This window comes from Aythya marila (assembly GCF_965140915.1).
Source record: "Aythya marila genome assembly, contig: HAP1_HAP1_SCAFFOLD_219, whole genome shotgun sequence".
NCBI classification, from domain to species: domain Eukaryota; kingdom Metazoa; phylum Chordata; class Aves; order Anseriformes; family Anatidae; genus Aythya; species Aythya marila.
This window is the reverse complement of record NW_028137232.1, coordinates 71,389-79,581: the sequence shown is the minus strand read 5'-3', so window position 1 is coordinate 79,581 and position 8,193 is coordinate 71,389. Positions and strand designations below refer to the sequence as shown.

Sequence of the window (8,193 nt, the reverse complement as noted above, 5' to 3'; positions counted from 1 at the left end):
TTCCTCCCTTCTTTTTATTTTTCCTTTTCCCCTTTCCCTTTTTATTTCCCCTTAGTTAAATTGTTTAGTTCATGGTAGTCTTTATTTAATTATTATAATTTTTTCCCTTTAATTAAATTATCCTTATCTCAACCCGTGAGTTGTTCTTTGCTTTACTTCTCCCCCTCCTCATCTAAAGGAGGGGGAGTGAGAGAGCGGTTGTGGGGTTTAGCTGCCCAGCACGGTAAAACCACCACAGCTACAGCGCAGAAAGAAAAACCAAATTGCTTCCAAAAAATCAAAGTAATTCAAAATCCTTGGTATCATGCAGCCGTGCCACTGGCAAAGTGAGCATTCCCCTGCCTCTCAAAGCTTGCTGTACCCTTGATCTGCTGTCTTGCTGCTGTTAATTGATTGCAACTCTACATGTCTGATCAGGGCTACGAGTTGTTCTCGATATGGAGATCATACAACATCTACTGTGCACGCTTGTGTGTATAGATATGTTTATCCTGTATGCATGTATATCCGTATACATATTTGTGTGCTGGCCCCCAGATCCCTCATGTTACAAAGCATCGGCCTCGAAGGCATACTCATCAAAATCTTTTGCAGAGCCTCCATTTTTTTCTAGTTCCCTCAAAATGAGAGAATTTTTACGCGCTCTCTGTGTCGAAAAGGCAAAAATTCTGATTTTCACTGTCGCTCTCGCTAACTTTCTCTCACTCCCTCCTCGTGTGTGTATAAACACAGATGTGTGTATGCGTATGCACATCAGTGGATTTAGATGCACTGGTATGTTTTTTGCTGTACAGGTAATAAAGACGGGGAAAGGTTTTTGTGTTTTCTTAATAGGTGAAGAAATCTTGAAGACCAGAGATTGGAACATGCTGAATTTTAAATTAAAAAAAAAAAAAAGAAAAAAAAAGTTAAATTGTCCGGCTGTGGAAGATGGAGCCTCATTTTTGCAGCCACTTTGAATCACGAGTTCATCTCTAAATGCGCTGTTTTTTTTTTTGTTTTTGTTTTGGTTTTTGGTTTTTGTTTTTTATTTTTTTGAAGAGCTAACTAACCGTGGCTGCATCCAGTCTGAGAGAGCATTCAAATGGACTTGCTTCCTCTCTTAGTTATAAGCTGTTTAAAAGCGCATCCTTTGTTTGAATTGTGGATGAGAGGTTCCCTTGGCAAAGTGAGGAGGAAAATTCTTCCTACCCCTTTATTATTAATTCACGGATTCAGTCTTGGTTCGGCCTACAGGAGCAGTTAACTGGAAGCCTTTGAAGATCGATAACTTTGCTGAGGTTGTCCAGGTAGGTGAAATCGAAGACCCACAGGGCCTGGAACGTGCTGTTTAATGCGTCCTTACTGTGTTCTAGAGAAGTTATTTGTAGCCATAGTTGATTATTGACTTGCATGTATCATCAGGCGGTTTTTTAAGGAGTGACTCCGTTTTCAGGCTTCCAGATGTGCTCCAAGTCATATTATTGAGGATGTGGAAGAGAACGCTTGCTGACAAAGCTCCTGGCAGCTTTACAGAACTTTAATATTTAGTTAGTTCATGTAACAGCTGATTTCAAGGCTTTGCTCTCTTTGAGAGACTGATAACTTGATTTGATTAACTGAAGAAAGCTGGAAAAATGTTTGTTCCTCATTATTTTTCACTTGTTACTTTCTTTCGGGTTACTTTTAAAAAGAAGATTTCACTGATCACAAGCCAGTAGAAGACTTTCAGCCCAGGCAAGGGTGAAGACAGCTCTCTCCAAGAGCAGAGGAAGTCCCTGTGGAGAGAACCCGAGCTTGTTAGCAGAACTCGTCGGCATGTCTAAACAAGGAGACGATTGCTACTTCTATTTCTATTCTACCTGTAGCAAGGTATGGCTGGCTTTCCTTTGCTTTGCTTTTTTCTCCCCTTTTTTCAGGAAGGAGTAGATTAGGAGGAGGAAGCACACTGGTCTTTGGTTAACTTGAGAACCAGATAGATTGTGAATTCAGTTGTAGCACCATTAGGCAGCAGCATGGCCATTTTTGAGGCTGTACTCTATTTTCCTTGTTGGTTTCCTTTTGGTTCCAGGGAGACAAATGTGCCTACCGCCACTGCGAAGCTGCTCTGGGCAATGAGACGGTCTGCAAGCTGTGGCAGGAGGGTCGTTGTTTCAGGAATGTCTGCCGATTCAGACACATGGAAATTGACGTGAGTGCCTAACAATGTGTTCTCAAAATAAATCCACAAAAGCATTTTTCAGTGCCGTAGGTGTACTGATTGTGCTTTTGGAGGATAGATTTGTTTGCTTCAAAATCATACTGGTTTCTGTTACCAAGAGAGGGGGTGGGAGGAAGCAGAGGGAAATAAAATCAATGCCTTAGGTATGTCTTAGCAAGATATTTGTTTATTTTTTTTATTAGATGCTGACAGTTTTCTCAAGAGATGCAGAATAGCTGTTAAATAGACTGCTAAAACGTGCTGGAGCAGGGGGGTAATAAACAGGCTGTTCTATCCTCATGGGAGCAGGCTTGATAATGAACTATCAGGTGTCTTCTGACCCACAGTCCTTCAGATAACGCTGTTGTAGCTGCCTGGGGTAGGAAGTGGGGAAAGTTAAAGGTGCAGCAGAACTAAGTCTCCAAGAAGTAGTTCTAGACAGGGTTAACCTAGGCAATTTCAGATGTTCTTTTTCCCTCTGAATAATCCTAGTATAATCCTAGGTGTATTAGTTTAAGCCACCCTCAAGTGATGTCTGAGAGTGCCTGTCTTCTCAAACTGAGTGATGACCAAACTAAATGTGCATAGTGGTTACAGCTTATGCAAACTTTGTGAATATGCCCAGAAATACTACACTTAACTGAGAAACTGACCTTTGGAATGCTGTTTCAGCACTGTGTTGTGACAGCTGTCACGATCTGGAGCTGTGCATCTCTTTGCAAGCCTCAGGTGCATGTTATCACGAGCTTTTCTTTCTTTCTGTCTTCAGAAAAAGCGCAGTGAGATTCCTTGCTACTGGGAGAACCAGCCGGGAGGCTGTCAGAAAGCCAACTGTGCTTTTCATCATGCAAAGGGACGTTACATCGATGGACAATTCTTACCACCAAGCAAGAGTGAGTTTAGGTCCTTTTTCTTTAAGCGCTGAAGAATTAATTTTGAGTATTACTTAGTGGGTGCCAATCCTGTAGGGGGCGTCAGGTAACTGTTCATTTGTGAGGGCAGGAAAAGGTCTGCAGTCATAGGTGTACTGCACCGAGTGTACTGCTGGTGTTTGTTTTCTGCTTTCGTGCTCAGCTTCTCTTTGCTTTGTGTGATGTTTGCCTTGCAGTTTGCTTCCTGTTGTTTCCTCTTTTGCTGGGTGGTAGGGAGATGTGTTGTTGTTGGAAGGGAAATCATTGTTCACGGTGTAAGCAGTGATGGGATGGGCAAAAGGAGATGCTGAATTCGTTGTCTGTGCGGGTTATCTGCCTTTGCTACCATCTCTTTGCATTGTGGTCAAAGTTTTAAACTGCCATATTACCGATGATCCTCCTCTTCCTCTAGCTACACTGCCAAGTCCGCCTGAGTGCGCGGACGATGATCTGAAAGTGGCTCAGATGTCACTGCAGCAAAACAAACTTTCTGTCCAGTCAAATCCCTCTCCACAGCTAAGGGGGTGACGAAAGTGGAAAACTCTGAAAATGTCCCAAGCCCTACACACCCTCCAGTTGTAATCAATGCTGCAGATGATGATGAAGATGATGATGGTGAGCATGTTTTGGTTCTTGGAAGGAATTTGTGCTGTAAATGAATGTGTTAAATCTTTGTTTCTTGAAGGAATCTGTGCTGTAAATGAGTGTATAAATCACAGATGACCTGAGGTCTGACTAGCGATAGGGCAGGCAGTCTGGCCAGGTCACTGGTGGCTTTGTCTGGCAGTCAGTGGACAGAAGCTGAAACGTTGGAGGAAAGCTTAGAACCACTCCTGGCTTTAGCTGGTCTTTTGTGTAAAGTTCTATGTGAAACTAGGAAGGAAATTTCTTTTTTCTGTCTGAAGAGCAATGTGTTGTGTAGTAGTTAAAGCTGCAGAGAGAATCTAGAGTCCTAGATGTTTTGTCCTAGTGTATTCTACTTAGGAGTTCATCAGGTCAGTGTAGCTGTTTAAAAACAAACAAACAAACAAACAAAACAAAACAGCAACAAAGTTTTTTATATGAACCATGGGCTGAAGTGTCACTGCATGAGCTACGTAATCATGACCAACCTGGTCTATGCATAACTGAATCGATTTTTCCCCTTCAGACCAACTTTCTGAGGAAGGAGAAGAAACTAAAACTCCCGTCCAGCATCCAGCTGCGGAAGGCAAAAATGGATTACGGGTGATTTCCACTCGGAAAGGCAGTTCTATTACTACTAAACAAGGTATGCCAGCACCTTAGTAGGATAAATCAGAAGAACTTGACAGTTAAGTCAAAAGCAGCGTGGTGTAAAAACACAACAAAATGTAGGGGTGCTGAATGGAGTCGGTTATTTCCATGATCTCATTTCTGCCATTAATACCATCATGTGCCCATTGGGTCAGAAAGGTGAACTCCTTTTCTTTACTTTTGGAGAACAAAACAGGGCCACAGCATGGAGTTTAAATGGCTGCACGTGCAGCCTTGCAACCACTGCTGATAAGCCATATCTAACGATAGAGGGATCTAATATTGTGTAAATGGATTAAAATTAAAACTACATTTTGAACCCTGAAGGATGAAAGGAGGGGCAAAATGCCATTGGTTCTATGGCTCTTTCACTTGTGAGGAGTGTTGACAGGCTTTATTCGAAATACTTCAGAAAGTTCCTGAGCGCTAAGAAGCCTGAGGACCTGTGGTCCTCAGTGAGTGCCTCTAAGCCTGTCTCATGAACTGTTTCCTGTTTTCAGAGGGCAATCTGAATTTTGGAATAAAAACACTTGAGGAAATCAAATGGCAGAAGATGAAGGAAAAAAATAAGAGACACGGTGGTGAGTTAATATTGCCTACTTTCTTATCCTGTTCACGGCAGGTGATGGTGACTGGGAGCTGCTTGAGGGACAGACTTCCATTTTTAGCTGGGGGCATAAAGCAACCTGATTCTCAGCCAGCTGGTATTCTAAATGGGAGTCCAAAGGGCAACCAGAGGCAAATTAGTCACCTCTCTTCTTTACATGCTCTGCTTGCTGTATTTTTGACAGTAACAAATCATTTAAAGTTTTTTGTTCTTTGTGATAGTTTTTTATGTTGGGTAAACTTCCTTATGTTTTGGTTGCTCTGAACAGAAGGTTCTTCAAGATCTTCTCTTCGTCCCGTTGATTCTATGATTTTTCCTGCTCCAGAAGAGGAAAATGTCCGGACAGTGGTGAGAACTGTGACAGTGTCTTCCAAGAAAGGTAATAATGAATGCTTTTGTTTTGATTTCATTACTCCTAAACTGGAGGGTTAAGCAATAATTAAAACAATTCACCCATGTTAGCCTTCTGGTGCTGCCTTCTGTTCAAAACGTGCTTTTATGCTTAAAGTCCCTGGTTGTACTGGAAAGATTTGGTGCTCAGGTTAAGTGCAGTGGCAGGAGAAAAAAAAAAGTGTCAGTATGCCAATAGGGGGGTAACTGAAAAACAGAAGAGTAACGAGAAGAGCGAGCTGTAGAAGCCAGTGCTATATAAGAAGCAATTTCTGAAGCATTAAAGAGGCGTACAGTGGCAGGTGTGGACACAGTATGACAGGTGTTTGTGTATAAATTGTTTAGAGCTGTGCAAATGCCTTTTAAAGGGAAAAAAGTGTGGAAGTACTTTTACTCGTAGACATTCACCTTAGAAAGGAATATTTCTCAGCATTTGCACCTAAGAATATTCTGCTTGCTTATGCAGCTTTGTTCTGCACAAAGTATAGGTGTCAAGCAGACTCAGATTCACTCTCTACTATCTCAGCTGGAATTTGAAGCAAGCACTGAGACTATTAATATTTTTTTTCCATGTTAATTATAGTTAAAATATGAGTTTGTGTGGTCTAGCTGTCAAAACAGTGTCTGACTAGGGTTTTTTGGACATGGGCTAACAGGATAATATTTCTGTTGGCTACTGGTTTCTGTGAAATAGAAAAAAAAATTCCCTTTTGTTTTAGGGGAGGAACCTGTGGTTCGAGTAGATCTTGCTGATAGACAAGGAAAACGGAAAGCCTCCGCGGGTGAGAACTTTTTACGAGCTGTTACGTAGGTGCTGCCTTCTATATATGACTGCATTAAAGAGTATTTGTGATGTATGAAGGGAAAATACATTGCAGTGGAGATCTGTGTTGACGGCAGAAATGGAAAAAAAAAAAAAAATCATTTAGCAGCTGAAAGGCAATTCTATGAAAATATGCTTGAAAAAGAGAAGCTTATTGTTGACTGTTCTCAAACCTTCCTGCAAAGAAAAGTTCTTACAATATTCCTTGTTTTCTCTGAAGATGATGTAGGCAGCCTTCCAGTGAAGCGCAGCCTTGCTGAAAGGCTGGGGAAGAAGGTAGAGGCTCCGGGAAATGCTGACAAAGCACCCAAGAGAGAGACAGGTACTAAACGGGCATCTGGATTGGATTCCTGGGTTTCGTATTTAGTCTTTCTGTTTGTCCTTTTCCAGTGATGTTTCTTGTTGCATGTTGGCTGAGGTCGTAATCACTGGGATTCAAAGCTACCTTTCCTGTCTTGTTTTGAAATGTGAACCTGAAGTTGACATTATGCAGCCTCCCTAATTCGTTCTTTTTCTGTTTTGCAGTTCGAGTTCCCAAGTCTCTGAAGGACAGGCTGGGATTACCTCCTAAACAGACCAGTACTGAGAGAGGTAACAGCTAGATCTTAAATATGCTTTCTCCTCCTTCCTTTCGACGAACTTGGACTGCTTTCATACATCCCTACAAACTAATTTAAACGAAAACAAAGAACTGACGCCTCTTGGTTGAGTGCTGAAGCTCTTCTGACAGCCACTATCAGAACTCTGGCTCTAGGTGTGTGTTTATTTTCTACTTGTGCCTTGTCGAGGTTTTTAGCTGCTTCTGTGAACCGTTACGTACAATTAGAATAGAACCACTGCCAGGAGCAGGAATTTGAAATGCAGTCTGAAAAAGTAATAAAGTAAAGCAGCATTTCTGTGTAGCAGTTCTCTCTGGATAGGGCTGGTCTTCAAAATACAAGTGGCTCAGAGGAGGAGGAGAATGTTGTTCTAAGGATATTGTTCTAAGATGCATTATTGGGAACGCTCAAGATGAGTTTTCCTTAGTGCTCTGACAAATTTTGGAGACTTAAAATATTGCTGGACTCTCTTTAAATGTTGGTGCTTCTCCTCATTTCTTGATGATGACAGGGAAGGCTGCTAAGCCGATGGGAGAGATCCATGTGAAAACACTGGAGGAAATCCGTCGTGAGAAAGCTCTTCAGAGACGCGAACCTCAAGCCAAAGCCGAGGCTGAAGGGCACGGTAAAACTGAAGATTCCAGCGCAGGGGCAAGAGCTGCTCGTGCAGGTCGCATGCAAACTTTCTCTGAAGCCTTGTCTGAAAAAAAGAATAATCGCTTGGTAGAAGAGAAGAAAAAAGCAGGAGAATGCCATAGCAAGAGCAAAATTCAGGGTGAGTCCAAGAAGCAGCTCGCTCTGTCCGGGCCCAGCAAAGGGCAGGCGAAGGAGCCGGCAGGAAAAGTCAAGCCAGAAGGAGAAGTGCGTGTTAAAACCTTGGAAGAAATAAAGCGTGAGAAAGCTCTGCGGATGCAGCAGAGTGAAGGAGATGTGCCAGCTCCCTCGGCACAACCCGGACCTGCCCCAGCAGAGCAGAAATCTTTATGGAGCACAAAACTAACAGGTAATAAGATGCTTTAATGCCTGCCCCAGTGAGGTGCTTCCCATATTGAGCAAGTTCAGTTTGCTCAGGATCTGCTTCATGGATAAATGCTGAATGGCTTGCACATTGTAGCCTTTCTCTCTCTCTCTCATGGGACACAAGGAAATAAATGCACAAAGGAAACAAGTACCCAGCTTTCTTTATTTCTGCCGTTGACAACACTTTTTTTTTGTCTTTTTTTAAAGCACCTGAAAAAGAAGAAAAGAAGGCAGTGGAATTGAACCGGCCTTTTCCTAAACTTTCCTCTGGACCTGATGTACAGGTGAGTCCTCTGTGAAGACACACATACATTCGTACAATTTCTGATAATTCTGACAAGTTTTGTTACTCACCGTGTGCCACCCTCTTGAGTGTGTTCTTACCCTTC

The 8,193-nt window shown here is 42.3% G+C and overlaps 1 pseudogene across 1 annotated transcript; it reads left to right on the top strand.

The window, feature by feature from the left end:
* Positions 1–1,016: 1,016 nt before the first annotated feature.
* LOC309890994 (zinc finger CCCH domain-containing protein 11A-like) lies at positions 1,017–7,787 on the top strand (annotated as a pseudogene). Its single transcript has 10 exons — positions 1,017–1,289; positions 1,674–1,851; positions 2,051–2,170; positions 2,949–3,072; positions 3,503–3,705; positions 4,241–4,360; positions 4,866–4,924; positions 6,219–6,507; positions 6,711–6,776; positions 7,296–7,787. The product of its transcript is annotated as a zinc finger CCCH domain-containing protein 11A-like (transcript).
* Positions 7,788–8,193: the final 406 nt, after the last annotated feature.